Consider the following 17,647-nt stretch of genomic DNA (forward strand, 5'->3'; position numbering starts at 1 on the left):
GACCACCAGTAGACCCTTATCATTGAATCTCTGTGATATTTAAGTTGTTTATATGTTGTTTAAAGGTGTTTTAGTGAAAAACCCTATTTTGGCGGCCATCTTGGATGGCATCTTGGATAACTGGCTTGAAGCCAGTTTTTATTTTTTGGGAACATCCTGATTGTGTTTTGGGGTCATCTGAGGAACCTAAAAAAGTTGGTTTGGTTTAGTCCGGGGGGGGGGGGGGGTGCAAAGGTAGTGGTTGCAGCTCCCCTAGTACACCTCTGCCACATTTCTTCTTGTAATGTGGAGTTGCATCAGGAAGGGCATCCAGCATAAAACTTGTGCCAACATGCAGATCCGCCTCAGATTTGCTGCTGAGTGGAAAAATAAACAAAGAAGCAGCTGAAAGGACTACTTACTTACTTAATGTTTTATTGACACTCCTGACTGTTGTGGTAACATTTTGACCTCACATGTGTAGTGTTTGACCACCCACAGGATTCGGTGCTTCACTGCTTTATGTTGAAGAAATCTCATGTAACAGCTGCCATGCTAACTGCTTCACCGCTGTTCCAGCACTAACAAGTTCTTCAGGTTTAAAAGCTGCTCAAAGTCTGTTCATGTCTGCACACTTTCAGGCAGCCTGCAGGCCCAGAGGGCCACAGCAAGCTTTCTGAGGAAATGGACTCTGTCCCTGGTTATAAAATGGCAGCCGGTGATCCTTATCGCTACAACATAGACTACCCCAGTCTGGGAACCTGTCTGATTATCAACAACAAGAACTTCCACAAAAGTACAGGTATGTTTCCACATTCAACGTGTTGTTTCCACCTGCAGAAAACCTCTGTAACATCAGCTGTACTGACATGCCCAGGGTGCGGCAAAACATCTGAGTCCTGCACTGGAAAACACCTTTTCCCCTTTTATTTTGTGTCGGTGTGCAACTAACCTTTGACTCACTCGTAAAATACCCGATCTTATGGAGTTAAAAATGTGCATTTTTCTAACTCTACTCCCCTTGTCATAGAATGTTCGTAATGTTCACAGTATATAAACTGTTTGTTTTTGTTTGTATCTTGCAGGAAAAGGATCATTGTAAATGTGTCAAATTTAAAATTTAATGTTCCGTTCCTTTTTCTGGATCGACCACAAAATCTTGTAACAAGGATCTGATTCATTTATTCATTTTACCACCAATGAACAGGAGGATGGAGACCCGTTGCCTCTGTTTTCAAGGAGCTCACAGTAGATGGCTGGGTGGCTCGTACAGATTTCTTTAAAAATATTCAGATTTGACCACAAACGCCAAGAAATCTTCAGTTTAAGTCAGAGTGTTTTCAGTGTTGCAGGATAATATTGTGAGGGATGTTTAAAGTGAAAGAGATGAGTTTTTTATGAAGAATAAAGCAAAGAAATGTAGAAAAACTGATGAAAGATCGGTTCTGCAAATACTGTCACCTGAAAAAAAACAAACAGATTTGTTCCTACTTTGAACTGAAAAAGACACAAAATCAAACCAAAATTTTCTAGGGGAGGGCAGGCCTGCATTCCCCCCCCCACGCCTGACAGAGATACAAAGCACTTCAAATATTTCAAAAAAAAAAAAATGTTCAGTTAATATATTGTACAGTAAAACTCACCTAAACCATCATCATATAAACTGGATACTCTCACTCACTGGAGAAAAGCAACGTCCGAATGCTTTTATATGGTTTTCCATGTAATAAACACCATATATCAGATTTGTGTAATGGATTTTTACTCACATTGGACAAAACGTCCTGTCCCATTGCAATGCATTTCCGTTAAAAAAAAACCCTTGCATATACTGGACAGAGCAGTCTGGGCGTGCCCAGTTGCAACAGAGAAAAAAAAAATGTAGTTCAGCGCTGACATTTGCCAAATTTATTTTTTCAAACCGTGCTCAGAGCCAACACCTAAATGAGGCAGGCCTTCATTCAAGTCTGGTGATCATTAACAAAATCCTGCTTGTTGGCTGCACTGTAATATGGTGTTAAGCTTCACACAGATCCCTGGATGTGTCAAACCAAACTGCTTTAGATCAGAGCCCTCTGCGTGGCTGCGAACCCTCTCTGTAGCATGGTGGAAATGGCGGAGACCGCAAGGACTGTGATTGGTCACTATTTCACTTTCACTCCTTCCTCTCATATTTTAAAAGTTTTGCACTCCACACACTTGTTACATTTCAATCATAGATCAGATACGTTTGGCAGAAAAGTCCGCAAATATGCCCAACTTCACAACACAGAGTATAAAAACTGCAAAGACACTCAAATGACCTGCAATTCATGGAGGGCAATCGCACGCATCGTAACTGTAAAATGTAAACGTAATTGTATTCAGAAGTGGAGCTCGTTGAGGGACAAATTGATCCAGAAAAAGCTACTGTTCCTGTGGAAAATTGCGTTAAGACACCCACCAACATGACAGAAAACTTAGAAAGTATAAAAGGGTCACGCGCACATCAGTGTCATTGCATGGATTTACAGAGTTGTAGAAACATAAATCAGGCTTTCGGACTTTAAACAACCACTCCGCAACGGACTGGAGTTACTCGACTAAATATCTTTTTCATGCACATAATGCCCAGCACTTATTCAAGGCAGGTGTTGATTTTTTTCAGATGACGTTTTGACTGAGGCAGGTCCCTATCCAAGGTCAGGCGTTTAGTCACGGAAATATGATATATATATATATATATATATATAATTGGCCGAGTGGTGCCTTGTCATTTGATTGGTGCTTTGTATGTCACGTGACATGGATTATTTGTCCCATTTGTGTTGCATTGCATTTAAAGTGCAATTTGGTTTCATTTAGTGTGCAAATTTGGCTCCATACATTTGGTACCATTGCATTCTGCACACACACATACTCCACACACAAAACAAATCCACTGCACTGTAAGCCGTCTGGATGCATGAAGAGCTGTTAGGAGGAAGTTAGAATGAAAAGCTGGACTAATTTCTGATGTGAATTTTTTTATTTTTTTATTTTTTTAAACTGCACTGAGGAAGTACAGTCTTTTTGGAAGTACACGTGTGCATAATCATTGTCCCACTTGTGTGAGTGTGCACGCATGCTCACCAAGTGGGCTTTAAACAAACATGGTGGCGTTTGTGTTCCTGATGGACGACGATTTCTTCTAACATGCACACACACAAAAAAAAAAATCCACTCCATAAGCCATCTGCAGACATGAAGAATCTGCATGTCAGAATTTGGACTCCTATTTAAAGTTTGTGTTGGACTTTAGCAGTAATGGAACACCAAAATGTAAGTTGAATGAACTTTTGACTTTTCCCATCACCGAATACCCTGCGAATCAAGAGCGCAAAAGGAACGAAAGAGGAACAAAACGAAACCGAAGCTAATGTTGAAATCCACCCTTTAAACTAAATGACCCTGGAGCCGCTGCTGGAGCAGCGTGTGTCTGCGTCATGCTCTGCATTCCAGGTGCAAACAGAAGCACGTGATCCGCATCTCAGGGTTGCTGCGTGACCTTCACCCACTTGCCTCAATTGAGGTAACTGGAGTGTAAACATAATTTCTCCACTGTGAGATCAATAAAGTATATCTCATCTCATCTGTGCGCACGTTGGTGGATCCACCTGCTCTCCTTCCTCGTCCAGAACAAAAGAGGGATCATCTCCTTCATCATCAGAATCCTCACTGTCTGGTTCAGACTGATGGCACGCTGTGCACTCTGTCTTGCTCCAATTAAAAAAAAAAAAAAAAAACGCTGGTGTGCCGTGGTGGCTGCTCTATCACTGTATTACGTTACTAAGCCATATATAGATTCTATAACAGAAAACTGTCAAAGGGGGGAATAAATATAAGTGTAAAGATGACTGAATATATCAGAGCAGTAAACTGATCAGTCTGTATGAACACCACGCATTGACTTCCCATGTGCGGTTATTTCCACCAGCTGCAGCTGATCCACAATGTGAATTCTGCCTTCCAGAACAGCTCTTTATATCATCTTCTGAATCATCTACCCGTTGCCACATGTACAGAAGGGCTGGATTGTCATTCCTACACTCATATTGTTATATTTAATAAAACATAATAAGCACACACAGGAGACGATGGCTGCCACTGCTGCTGTGGCTGTGTTCAAGTACTGTCGGAAATTACACAACTTTTTTGTTGTTTCAAATTCAGCAGTTGCTTGTGGCAGGAGCATGGTTTTCATTTTATTTTTGGTAAAATAATTCATTGTATCCACACAAAAAATGAATTCTGGCCTATATAAGGTGCCTGAGCCTAGTGAAGCTGATCCCCCACCCAGATAAAAAAATAAAAGAATCCAAGCAAACAGGCTGAGTTTGCCCTGTAGTTTCCTCCGTTACATGAACGCAGTAGCAGCAGCGCTCACAAACCGGCTTCTACACTGTATGAAAACATTCAGCTGGTCGAACGAAGTCGAACTAAATGCTAACATTACAAAAACTAAGCAGATAAAAAAAAAAAAAAAACAGCAAAACGAAATACGGAAGAATTGAGGTTTTTGGCGGCATTTGTTCAAATTTTTCAACAGTTTAAAAGTCCTGATGAAGCACCAGCTGCAGGAACGAAGCTGCGTGAAGATTAAACAATGCCAGTGAAAGTCAGCGAAAGTCCAGATTTCTTGTTTCATTTGAGCTTTGTTACCCTTCGTTAAGTGCCGTGTGAGGCCTTAAGCTAACCAGCAGCCATGTAAATGTCCTTCTCTCACCCACATGCAGTAGAGTAATTGGCTGCATGAAGCTACATCGATTAGTTGATATTGGATCACATTTTGAATTTAATGGCCGAATTTTGGTAATAACTGCTTGCTGCATTTCCACATTTCTCTGTGGTTCTTCAGGCATGAAGACCCGGAATGGAACAGATGTTGATTGTGCAGCTGCTGTGAAAACCTTCTCCAGGTTGGGTTACAACATCAAAGTCTTCAATGACCTGACCGTGAAGCAGATGAAGGACCAGCTATTCAGTGGTAAACAATGCTGCAAATGTCTTCATGCTCACTCAGTGCTACCGCTAAACACGGAGTCCTGTCAGTCTGATGATGTACACAGTAAAAAAAACCTGCAGTAGCAATCATTTATGTTTTTTCAGTTTGACACATTGAAGCTCAAAGTGTTGGAACATATGGTTATAATGCAGTCTGAAATTATTCCAGATGTAAAGCTGATCTTAAAAGCGAATGAACCTGTTGCAAAGACAAAACATATTACCCTGTTAAAAGTATAAATATGCATTTTTATGAATATTTATACACTTAAAGCAATCAATTAGTCAGGTCAAGGCAAAACTACAAAGTGCGCAGCCAGAATCAGACACAGTTCTTTCTCTCAACATTTTTCAAGCTCAGGGTTCATTTGTACTACATCATCTTTAAAGGTCTTTAGGTCCTAATGAAGCTCACTAATATCCAAAATACCTGAGGCATTTAAAAAAACTGATTTGTCAGTTAGCTGTTCACACAGAGCATTAACCTTCTCAAGGCAGGTGCTGCAGATTTGCAACAGCTAAGTATCTGATGTTTCCTATTACTAAAAATTTATTTGAGCCTGAGAGGGTTAAGGGCATTAAAGAGGCAGACCAGGACTATAAGTACTTTAAAAATATATTTTTAAATTATATATTTTTAAAGTGGGCTACTTCTGTGAGATATGGGGATCCAGATGAGTTCATGTGTTTAGAGACACATCTTGATGAAATGATTGTGAAAGTGTTTCCTCGTTGTGGTGCGGCACATTATTTCAGGTCCTACATCATTAGTGTTGGAGTTCTAGCTGACAGCTTGCTTGAAAGTTACTGTTTAGTTCGATTTCACTCCCTCCTTAGTGCGAACTCTTCTTCGTGACATTTCTCATAATGTGCTGTCATCAAAGATTGGGGTGGAGTTAATTTTGTCAGACAAGACTAGATGACATCCCTTACCAAAAAATAGTACTTATAAGTATATAAAAAGTAAACTAGAAGTATATTTGCATATACTACTTTTTGGTAAGGGATATGCTCATCAACAACCATTTTTTTTCATGACTGAGCCGATGACATCAGTGTTTTACAACACTGTTGTTGTTGACGAAAAAAGACGAGACGAAAATGTTTTGCATGAAATAAAAACTCAAAATTAGTTTTCATAATCATTTTTGTCAACAAGTACTTCAAAATGTTTCCAACCACCAAGGAAGACAGCTTTATTTCCTATACTACTGCTGCCACCATGTGGCTGTAATACAAAACTACAAGGAGCGAACATCTTGTGAAAGAAGAGACTTGATATCTGGTCCTATTTTAAATATCATGAGACTAACAATAAAACTGACTAATTGTATCTGACAGGAAGCCTTGCAGATTTAAAAAATGAGGAAAAAAAAACACCATAAACCTTCAAAACTATTTTGTCAGGCAATGAAAACATTCATTATTTCAGATGTATGAAATGCTGAATTGGTAATCATAAATAATTAGTTTTTTGTTATGTCATGAAAGAATGTCGCTACTGAAAAAAGACTAAAAATATCAGTCCTCTTTTCACTAAAACTTGACTAAAATATCCAGACTTTTAGTCAACTAAACTTGACTAAATAAAAATGCTATGTGAATGACTAAAACTAAAAAGGACATTTGACACAAGACTAAAGGGCCTTAAGACTAAATTATAAAACAGGTGACAAAATTAATACGAATGGTTGTGTCAAATTGTTCAGTGACTTGATGTCATTGTTCTCCAGCCAGATGTGTCACAGCTGGATGTTGGGCATATCTTCATGAAAACACATTTCACCTCAAAGTTGTCCTTCCACTTGTCCTGAGTCCACTGGTGAGGATGTTTCAGTCACACCACGGAAGTGTCCACTGCCGCTGGCACGAAGCAAGTAGAGTGTCCCCCTTGTTCCCCATAGAGCAGTAAGCCATGTCCAGCCGCTTGTTGCCATGTTCTGTGGTGCACCAGGCAGATGGAGTACTTGATTCAGTTTTGGTTGTCACCTTCTGAATAATTCTTAATCATGAAAACATGTCACTTTTCTAATTTCTGTCAAAAGGTGCCTTGACACTTGTAGGCAGTTTGGCTCTGCACTTCCGGGCAATTTGTTATGACAATGTACCTACTGTGTTCCCAGCTGGATGCCGCACTTTGTGCCGCTGGCCGCTGTATATATAAAATGATTATTTCGTAGCGGATTAATCATTTTCTCTGAGTTTGGCAGTTGAAAACACCTTAATCGCTTCCACGATCACAGAAGAGCGTTTCAGCAGCAGCCTTTTTTCCTCCCTCTCTCTCTCTCTCTCTCTCTCTCTCTCTCTCTGGAGAACGCATTTAGAATAGTCTAAAAGGTATTTATTTGTAACATTTATTTTGTAATGTCTTGGTAAAACAGTTGCATGTTCATTCCTTCTTATGAGTAACTGTAAAAGTATTTTGATAGATTTAACATCTCATTATAATGTCAGATGAGCTGTGCTCTGTGGTGCGCTAATGCAGTGAATTGCACTGGGACTCAGTGTTTTTGAAGTGTTTGCACAATGTTCAAGTGAAGTTCACATAATGAATGCGTGACAGATTTTGAACATTTCAAAATTTTCTTTGTGAACTTGCACGAAGCCACTCATAGTTCACAACGGTTTGCAACAAGTTTACGCTCCTGCACGGTAGATTGTGTGCAAGTGTCAAGGCACCTAAAGTTTTTAGGACTTTAATTGTTCTGTTCATGCAGTTTCTCCAGCACAGGACGCACTTCTCCAGAACGGGGGGGGGGGGGGGGGGGGGTGGTGGGGCATTCAGTGGAACTGCCCCACCCAGACCAAAGCCCTAAGAATGTTTTTTTCCAAATGTATACATCGTTATATATAATAACTATATTGCTAATGTAGTTGCGTGTGTAGTCACAGTTTGTAGCAGCACTAAACTTTGTTGAGTCACAGATGGCAGCGTTTGTGCACAGGAGGCCTTTGCCTTCAGTGCATGCAAGAAAACATTCAAGGCCATATTTCCTGCTATTGCATTGCTTCATCTTGGATTCCGTTTAGCAGTTAAGCGCCTGTCATAATGACGGATGAAGGAAACGTATGAGGAACTGATTCTCTTGGCGAGAGGCGCTGCAGAGTTGTTTGAGGTCCTTACTGCTGCAGCCACACTGACTGCCGGCACAGTGAGAAGACGCTGTCAGCGCACTAAACATAATGAGGAAGTCATGAACCCCAAGTAGAACCAGATCTTATCCACATTTGTGTTCAGACATTGCTGAATCCCGCTCAAATCTGCCCCCTCCCCAGCACGCATATGTGTTGAAACCAGCAAAATCTTTCTTTGGAATGTAGCGCTCTGTGTTCCCCGTGGAAATGTGACATCACCTGTCCATCAGAGCCCCAAATCCACAGGAGGCCTATAGATTACACAATTTTGCCATCAGACAAACTAATGCGTAAATAATCCATTTGCTCAATTCATCACAGAATGACACAGCCTTCACAGGTGATATCTCAAGGAGATGGTCTGGAGCTGTTTTCATGCTGACCCAGGTTCACACCTTGGTAGACTCCCAGGCTGTGATCTCACTGACTCAGGTTTTTGCTTGTTAGCACAATATCTCAATAACTAGTTGACCAATTTCATTTGTATTTATCATTAGGGCATACTTGGTGACATCCCCCCGACACTTTGTATTCCTGATTTGTGGGGGATGGGGGATACGTCATCTCCTAATGACTCTTGTTTCATACTGGCTCTCGGCATGTGCCCCGTTGTACTGTTATAGAAACAAAGCAGTATTGACAATAGAGTGGATGACTTACTTACATGGATTTAAACTTACTTAGAATCAGTGTTGTCTGCTTGTGTTCTTACTAAAAACCACAAGATGAAGTATACGTGTGTGTGTGCCCGCGCATGCCAACAATCTGTCCTGTATGTGTCCTTGTGTGTGTAGTTTCCCAGGAGGACCACAGTAACCGCGCGTCGTTTGTGTGTGTGCTGTTAAGCCACGGAGACGAGGGGGTGATCTACGGCATAGACGGCTGTGAGAAGTTCGAAAACCCTGACGAGTAGTACTTCAAAGGTTTTCCGCTGTATGACAATGGTGGGGAAACCAAAGCTCTTCTTCATACAGGTTGGTTAAAAATCAGCCGTGTTTGTGGCGTGGGCACTTGGTGCAAGTTCCCTAAAGAGAATTAATGACTGTATAATATTACTACTTTGATTCAATTTAATTCACTTATTTATATTCATTAGCACCAAAATAGTTGCCCACACGTGTCGCAAGCGCAATATCCAAATTAGCAGACCCAGCACAGTTGGATGGCCTCAACCATAAAAAGTTAACATTCAGCCCCAATCCTCTGACAGTCCTCAAGTTCCATTTTACTCACACTCATGAACAAAACCTGAGATACTTGAAGTCCTCCACTTTGGGCAGTAACTCTCCCGACACAGAGAGGACAGTCCTCCCTTTTCCAATGGAGGACCATGGTCTCAGATTTGGAGGTGCTGGTTCTCATCCCCGTCACTTCACACTCTGCCTCAGACCTGCCCGCTGCATGTCCAAGGTCACTGTCTGAAATCAACAGTACCACTTCATCTGCAAACCAGACGTGTAATTCTGAGATCAGGAAACTGGACACCCTCTGACCAATGACTGCTGCTTGAAATCCTGTCCACAAAAATCACAAACAGGATTGGTGACAAGGGGCATCCTTGTGGAGTCAACACCCACCGGGAACAGGTCATATCTGATGCTGAGAATATGTGGACACACCTCCTACTTTAATAGTATAGCAGTCCCGGTCTGAACGGTCCCCCTGCCTTCACTGCACATGCGTCATTTCGGCGCATCAGCAAGTGATTAACAAATTATCTCCTTTCTGCTTAAAACTGACTTTAGAATGATTTAACAGGTTTTACTTTGTTATCTGATGGTTAATAGTCACATTATTCCCTTTGATCTGTTCGAGTGTAGAGAGTCAGACTCAGAGAGTCATAGTGGAGCAGATAAGTTTGATTTTTGGCCAGAGTAGTTCACTTGGTGATACAAGCATCAGTTTGGCCTGAATTGTTCTTCATGAATTAGTGTTTGAGAAAAAGTGCGGGCCACTTGAAATCCAATATGGCGGCCAGGTAGGGGTCAAAGAAGAATTACACAGGGGCCAAAATTTAAAAATGCTCCAATCATATTGAAAGTAGGGATGTCCCGATCGGGTTTTTTTGGCCCCGATCCGATTCTGAGTCATCTGATTTTGAATATCTGCCGATACTGACTCCCGATCCGATACTTTAAAAAACTGAATGAACAATGAACAAATGCTAAATATATAATAATTTCATTTTAATCATGTTATTTTATTATTTATCACTTAAATAGTGCACTTCTCCTTGAGGTAGCTTGAACAATCAAGTAATAATCTACTAGACTTTAAAAAATGTACAAATTTCCATGTTATTTTATTTGTCTAAAAATAAATGTTTAAACAACAACAACAAAAAAAACATTTCCAAGGATTTTTCTTCAGACATGAGGTTTCTGCATTAATCTGTGGTTCAAATCCCCGCCTGACTGGAAATCACTATGGGCCCTTGGGCAAGGCCTTTAATCCCCTATTGCTCCCGGTGTGTAGTGAGTGCCTTGTATGGCAGCACAGCGTGAAGCTACGTCATAGCGCAGAGCGTCAAAAGTTCAAAAGTCAACTTGAAAAGTAAAAGGAAAAAAAAAAACAACTTAGATTTGCGTCCTGACAGTCCTCAGTGTTCCCCTCTGATGCTTTATCGGTGTTCAACAAGTTCAGAGCAGCGCAGTGAACGTGAATGAAGATGGAAGCTCTTTAAGACGCGCTCCTAAATGTGATGAGTGTGCACATCGCTCGTGCAACACACCATCTCTCGCTCCGTTTTGCAGACAATGCGATCACAAGACAATTTGTTTTTTTCTTTTTGTTAATCAGATGACAGATCGTTGTCCTGAGGACTTGGTCAGCACCGGGTCCTGCTGCGCACGGAAGGATGACTGAGCCAAGAGTTTCGGTGGGAAAGTGTCCATCATCCTCTTATCATTCCATCGAGGGTCACGCTGAGTGCGTAAACACACAAACAGCAGTTCTGCGAAAGAAACTTTGCACGCATAACTCCCTCCACCTCTGTCCGGTTGAACTTGTGTTTTTTCTTTTGTTCAATTAAAAAAAAAAAGACTGGGTTGAACTTTGACCGCGTCAGCCTGCCGACAAGCGGCAATGTGCGCTCCCGTCAGAAGTGTCACGTCAAAAGCCGAGCTAAAGCGATGCTTCTGACGCCTCTAAAAAGCAACGCGTCTCACGCCTCTGACACTTCCGACGCGTGAAAGGACCATTAATCTGCAATAATGAGCCTGAAATAGCGCTGATCAAAATAATGAGGATAAAATCTATATCAGATTCCTGATTGGGATGCAACGTCCGACTTCGATCAAGTCTGAAAACCACGTGATCGGGCCCGATTTCCGATCACGTGATCGGATCAGGACATCCCTAATTGAAAGCTATACCACATTATGTGTCTGATCACAAAGATTCCAAAAAGGTATAGTTTGGACTATCTATGACTGAATGTTATGGAGTAAAAACAGCAAGAATGGTGACAAAGGTCAATTTCAGTTTGTAGTGGGGTCAAAAGTTAAAGTTGCTCCAATCTCTGTAAAATGTGATGCAAATTCTTGATTGAGTTAATACGGCTTTAAAAAGGAATAGTATGCACTATGTGTCATGCTCAGTTGTCACATTACAGGGTAACATGTGTCACATGCCACAGAATCCAATGTACGTCGACATTGTTTGACATGTACTTTGCAAACCAAGCGTTCAACACAGTCAAACTATTCCATTTATTAATCCTATTAGCTCATCCAATAATTTGCACCACGTTTACCAAAATTGGAGCAAGTTTAACTTTTGACTCCTGTACAAAGCGAAATTGACCTTTGTTACCATTTTTGCTGTTTTTACCCCATAACTCCATAACATTCAGTCATAGATAGTCCAACTATACCTTTTTTGGAATATTTGTGATCAGACACATAATGTGGTATAGCTTTCAATATGATTGGAGCATTTTTAAATTTTGACCCCTGTGTAATTCTTCATTGACCCCTACCTGGCCACCATATTGGATTTTCAAGTGGCCCGCACTTTTTTTCTCAAACACTGATTTATGAAGGACATTCATGCCAAATCTGATGCTTATATCACCAAGTGAAGGATTGTTTGTTATCTGCTGCACTATCAGACTCAGATGTGCTGCTGTGGCGCTCTGATCAGTCCTCTGTCTTTTATTACGAAATAATGCTGAATTTATGTGGAAATGTTTGTTGCACAAAAGCTTCAGATATCTGTTGCTGAGAAAGATGATGACTGGAGTGCAGTTTTAATTAGAAACAAGGCGATAATCAGTGAATCATTGCTGACGCTCTAAAATGACGCATGTGCAGTGAAGGCAGGGGGACCAATCTGTGGGGGGACCATTCAGACTTTGACACCGGTACCCCATACTCCTACAAGACACCTTGGGGGACCTGGTCGTATGCCTTTTTAAGCCTGCCTCTGCATGTAGTTTGCCAACTGCATGGTGGCAAACAAGAAAGGGCTCCAAAGGGTTACTGCCTGGCAGAGAAGATCACTGTGTGCCCCCTACCCACACTGGGGGACCTTCATGGCTCTTACTGTCTGAGGAGAGCCAACATCACCCTAAAGGACTCATCCCACCCTGGCCACTCTGTTTGAGCTACTGCCGTCAAGCAGATGGTACAGGGCCACTAAAGCAAGAACAAATAGATTGAAAATCAGTTTCTACCCAACAGCTGTTAGAGCTTTGATTGCCACTGGAACCTAATAGCCACGTCAAATGCCACACTTGAAATGAATGCAATATTTGTTTATGTGCAGTCTCCACTGCCAATGAAATATCCACAGTTTTGTACTTACCTTTCTCATTTTATTATATGCAGTCTCTTTTTTGCTACTACGTTCTTACAATTTTTTTTTCTTTTTTGATTGTGGTCTGGGCACACCTCTGTCACTTGGTTAAATTTTATTATTTATTTTTCTTTACTTCTCCAGACCTTTCATAGTGTGGTTTACTCACACTTGTATTTGCACTGGAAGGCTTAAACCTCACCTTTCATTGTACTGCTTAAAGATTCTGTATCAGTAAGCCTGCAAAACACATGTAGAGTGGTTGGACCTCCTACCAAGCGCCCTCTAATATCTGAGAGTGTAGGCTCTGTGGGCTCCTGGCTTTTTTTTTTTTTTACCCTCAGAACATACAGCAGTCCTCGATCCTCAGAACATGTCGCATTGGCTAGTACAGGGGTGGCCAAGTTCGTCCTCGAGAGCCACTTCCTGACACTCTTAGTTGTCTCCCTGCTCAACACACCTGAATCCAATGAAAGACTTGTTAAGTCTGCTAACGAGTCTTTCATTGGATTCAGGTGTGTTGGAGCAGGGAGACAACATAAGAGTGTCAGGAAGGTGGCTCTCAAGGACCGAACTTGGCCACCCCTGGGCTAGTACATAAGGTCTAAGTAAAGCAACCAAGTATGGAACACTCGTCCATGAAATATTGTATATGTTAATAATACCTTAAATGTAGGCATCGCATGAACAGGAAGCCAGTGAAGGGAGACCTGGGCTGGAGTAATATGTTCAATTTTTGTTCTAATAGTTAAGACTGTAGCCACAGGATTCTGGACCATTTGAAGACACTTTTGAGCTAAATGACAGATTAAGCCAGCATTTTTTTGTTTCTTTTTTAAAGTAATGCCTGTATGTCTTATAACTGTGCTGATGCTCACAGGCATGCCGTGGTTCCGATCTGGATGCTGGCATTGAGATGGACAGTACCCTGAGCAAACATCCGAGAGGATTCCTGTGGAGGCGGATTTCTTGTATGCATATTCCACAGCTCCAGGTAGCCAGTTTGGATGAAGGGGGGAAAAAAAAAAAAACATTTCAGCACTGGGAACCTTTCTACCTGATCACATACTCATACATGCATTGTCTTTGTGTTGAAATGATAGAAACTTTAACGGCCCTGTCACACCTTGACGATAGAGCCAGCGTATGCCAATCGTATTAAGTTTTTTTTTTTTTTAAGTTTTTTTTTTTTTTTTTTATAAGTTAAGAGCACATTGAAACACGCTGCAGCTCGCTGATGTTCGTCCTAATAAGTTGAGCTCCTCAAAAAATTTTGGGCATGCTGAAAATTTTCAACAAATGCCAGCGTGTGACTCATATGTCCCGCACATGCTGGACATAAGTTGTAGGTAAGTTATGTGATTGTTGGCAGACGTTTCTTGTAATTTATTCATAAGTCTAAATACGTCCATTAATGCTGGCCACCGATTGGCTGAAACCTGCGGTTCTCATGCAGATTGACTGTTTTCATTCACACACGGAGTATCTGACCTGTTAATTTCAGTCCAATTCGCCATTATAGATGGACATGAATCCACATAAAGCTCCTGATTTTTGAAAGTACTTTAATTTGTGACTGTAAACGTAGCGTTTTAAAGCAAGTCACTCTGTGTTTTCTTTTCTGCTGCCAGTGCTGTGCCCTGAACACACAGAAGAGCTGTAATGATTTAAACTTTTAAAGCGCCCTCGCTGTGATCATCAGATGATGTCATTGTTCAGATGTGGTCATGCCTGATTAATGCGTTGTTTAAACATTTAGAGCGCTGTCGCTGTCAGTGATCACCATACCGACAGATCACACAGCACTTCATTCAGGTCTGATCACACCTGATCACAGTCGACTGGCGCTTTAAAAGTATAAATCGTTATGTCGTTTCATTATTCAGGTCTGATCAGACGACAGCGACAGCAGTTTGAGAGTTTAAAGAGTCACAGCACTCCATTCATTCACGGCAGTGTTTACCACAGCCAATCCACTCATCAGTATTCTGTACACAATGAAAATGGTCCACCAAGATAAAAAATATAAATAAAAAAAATAAAATAATGTTAAATTACTCTGTTTGTGACCGGCACCACACCGTGCAGTACTGACCCAAACCACTGGGTGGAAATAGCTGTCAGCATACGGTGGTTAATCGTCAAGATCTGACGCTGGCGCCGGAGTTTTTAATACCGCCGGCATACGCAGGCTAAATCATCAAGGTGTGACAGGGCCTTTAATGGTAAATGGACTGCATTTATATAGCGCTTTTCCATCTGCATCAGATGTTCAAAGCGCTTTACAATAATGCCTCACATTCACCCCAATGTCAGGGTGCTGCTATACAAGGCACTCACTATACACCGGGAACAACTAGGGTATTAAGGACCTTGCCCAAGGGCCCTTAGTGATTTTGTGGTCAGGCTGGGATTTGAACCAAGGATCCTCTGGTCTCAAGCCCAACACTTAACCACAAGACCATCACCTCCCCTTTACATTAAGAAATAGTTGGATCTTAGGATAAACCTGTCCACTAATTAAGCACATCCACATGTGAACTGGGTGTGTGTGTGTGTGTGTGTGTGTGTGTGTGTGTGTGTGTGTGTGCGCGCAGTGACTCTGTTACATCGATGTACTTTGTGTGTCAGGTTACTACTCATGGAGGAACACTGCCAGTGGATCCTGGTTCATGCAGGCGTTGTGTGAGATGTTACTGCAGCACAGTAAAAACCTGGAGTTGATGCAGATCATGACCAGAGTCAACAACAGGGTGGCGCGAGACTTCGAGTCTTCCTCTAACCTGCCTGGATTCAGTTGCAAGAAGCAGATCCCCTGTATTGTGTCAATGTTGACCAAAGATTTTTACTTCCCCTGCTAGACTTAGTTCTGCTTTATTTTCCAAACCAGGGAAAAATACTCTGGAAAATGAAAAATAGATAATTTTGACCATTGTGACAACATTTCCCATTTCAAATCTGTTTCAATTTCAAACATATTAACTTGACATTTTTTTCTCTTATTTTCAGAATTGTGTTTTAAAAAAAATGGACATGCAGCACTGTGCAAAAGCTTTCCCTTGATCATGGTAAAAAATAAAATCATATTTGACATTTCTAAACACTATTTCACCAAAACACATGCTATTTGTTGATTTCTAATTTGCTAAACTAATCCATGGACTTCATGTTCAACAATCAATCCAAGTCTGGGAACGTGCACTGGTGCAGCACTTCACTATGCTCATGAAACACAGAACCATCTTGGGTCCTGGATGCCAACATATAAATGGGAAAAGGGCGGGGTGGCATTTTGTTTAGAGGATGAAAGAAATTTCAGCTCCAATTTTCCAAAAGGTAACTGGGAGGCATGAGCCCAGATTTTATGTTTTCTTGCGTTAAACCTCTGTACGTCACCATGAAACTTACACAACAATGTTATGTTGTACAACGCTTCTCCAATCACAGCCACAGAAGCCTGTATCTCGCTCAGAATTATCATGCGTGTCTTGGCATCTTTCTTCATTCATCTCCTTGCGGTGTCACTCGGTTTTTGGAGAACTGCCTGCACCAGACAGATTTCCACACAATACCGTACCGTGTGTATTTCTTAACATTTGGTGAACATCATCATTTGGGATTGTCATGGATCAATACTAAGATCCAGGTTTTCAGTGGCTTCCAGTGCTCAGCCATCAGAAATACATCTGTACGTGGCGACCGTGTCAAACTTGTAGAGAGATTCACTCAGCAGGGTCAGTCACCTAAAGCTAGTACGAGGTCTGTCAATAAAGTATAGGTCCTTTTTATTTTTTTCAAAAACTATATGGATTTCATTCATATGTTTTTACGTCAGACATGCTTGAACCCTCGTGCGCATGCGTGAGTTTTTCCACGCCTGTCGGTGACGTCATTCGCCTTTGAGCACTCCTTGTGGGAGGAGTCGTCCAGCCCCTCGTCGGAATTCCTTTGTCTGAGAAGTTGCTGAGAGACTGGCGCTTTGTTTGATCAAAATTTTTTCTAAACCTGTGAGACACATCGAAGTGGACACGGTTCAAAAAATTAAGCTGGTTTTCGGTGAAAATTTTAACAGCTGAGAGATTTTGAGGTGATACTGTCGCTTTAAGGACTTCCCACGGTGCGAGACGTCGCACAGCGCTCTCAGGTGCCGTCGTCAGCCTGTTTCAAGCTGAAAACCTCCACATTTCAGGCTCTATTGATCCAGGACGTCGTGAGAGAACAGAGAAGTTTCAGAAGAAGTCGGTTTCAGCATTTTATCCGGCTATTCCACTGTTAAAGGAGATTTTTTTAATGCAAGACGTGCGGACGGATTGCAGCGTCAGCTCACAGCCGCTGCGACGCTCCGCCACAGGAAAAACACCTCCGTTGGAAGCCTTAAGGACAAGTTGGAACATGTCCAGCTGTTAAACAATTTCTCATATACTCACTCCACTGAAAGCCATCAAAAGCCGCCTGGATTTTACAAATGGTTATCAACACGGAGGTGTTTTCCTGTGCCGCCCCGATGCGCAGACCCGTCCACACGTCTTTCATTAAAAAAATCTCCTTTAACAGTGGAATATCCGGATAAAATGCTGAAACCGACTTCTTCTGAAACTTCTCTGTTCTCTCACGACATCCTGGATCAATAGAGCCTGAAATGTGGAGGTTTTCAGCTTGAAACGGGCTGACGACGGCGCCTGAGAGCGCTGCACGACGTCTCGCTCCGGGGGAA

The 17,647-nt window shown here is 41.7% G+C and overlaps 1 pseudogene; it reads left to right on the forward strand.

The window, feature by feature from the left end:
* Window positions 1-594: 594 nt before the first annotated feature.
* On the forward strand, window positions 595-16,044 carry LOC117521016 (annotated as a pseudogene).
* Window positions 16,045-17,647: the final 1,603 nt, after the last annotated feature.

This window comes from Thalassophryne amazonica, chromosome 11 (genome assembly GCF_902500255.1).
Source record: "Thalassophryne amazonica chromosome 11, fThaAma1.1, whole genome shotgun sequence".
In the NCBI taxonomy this organism is placed as follows: domain Eukaryota; kingdom Metazoa; phylum Chordata; class Actinopteri; order Batrachoidiformes; family Batrachoididae; genus Thalassophryne; species Thalassophryne amazonica.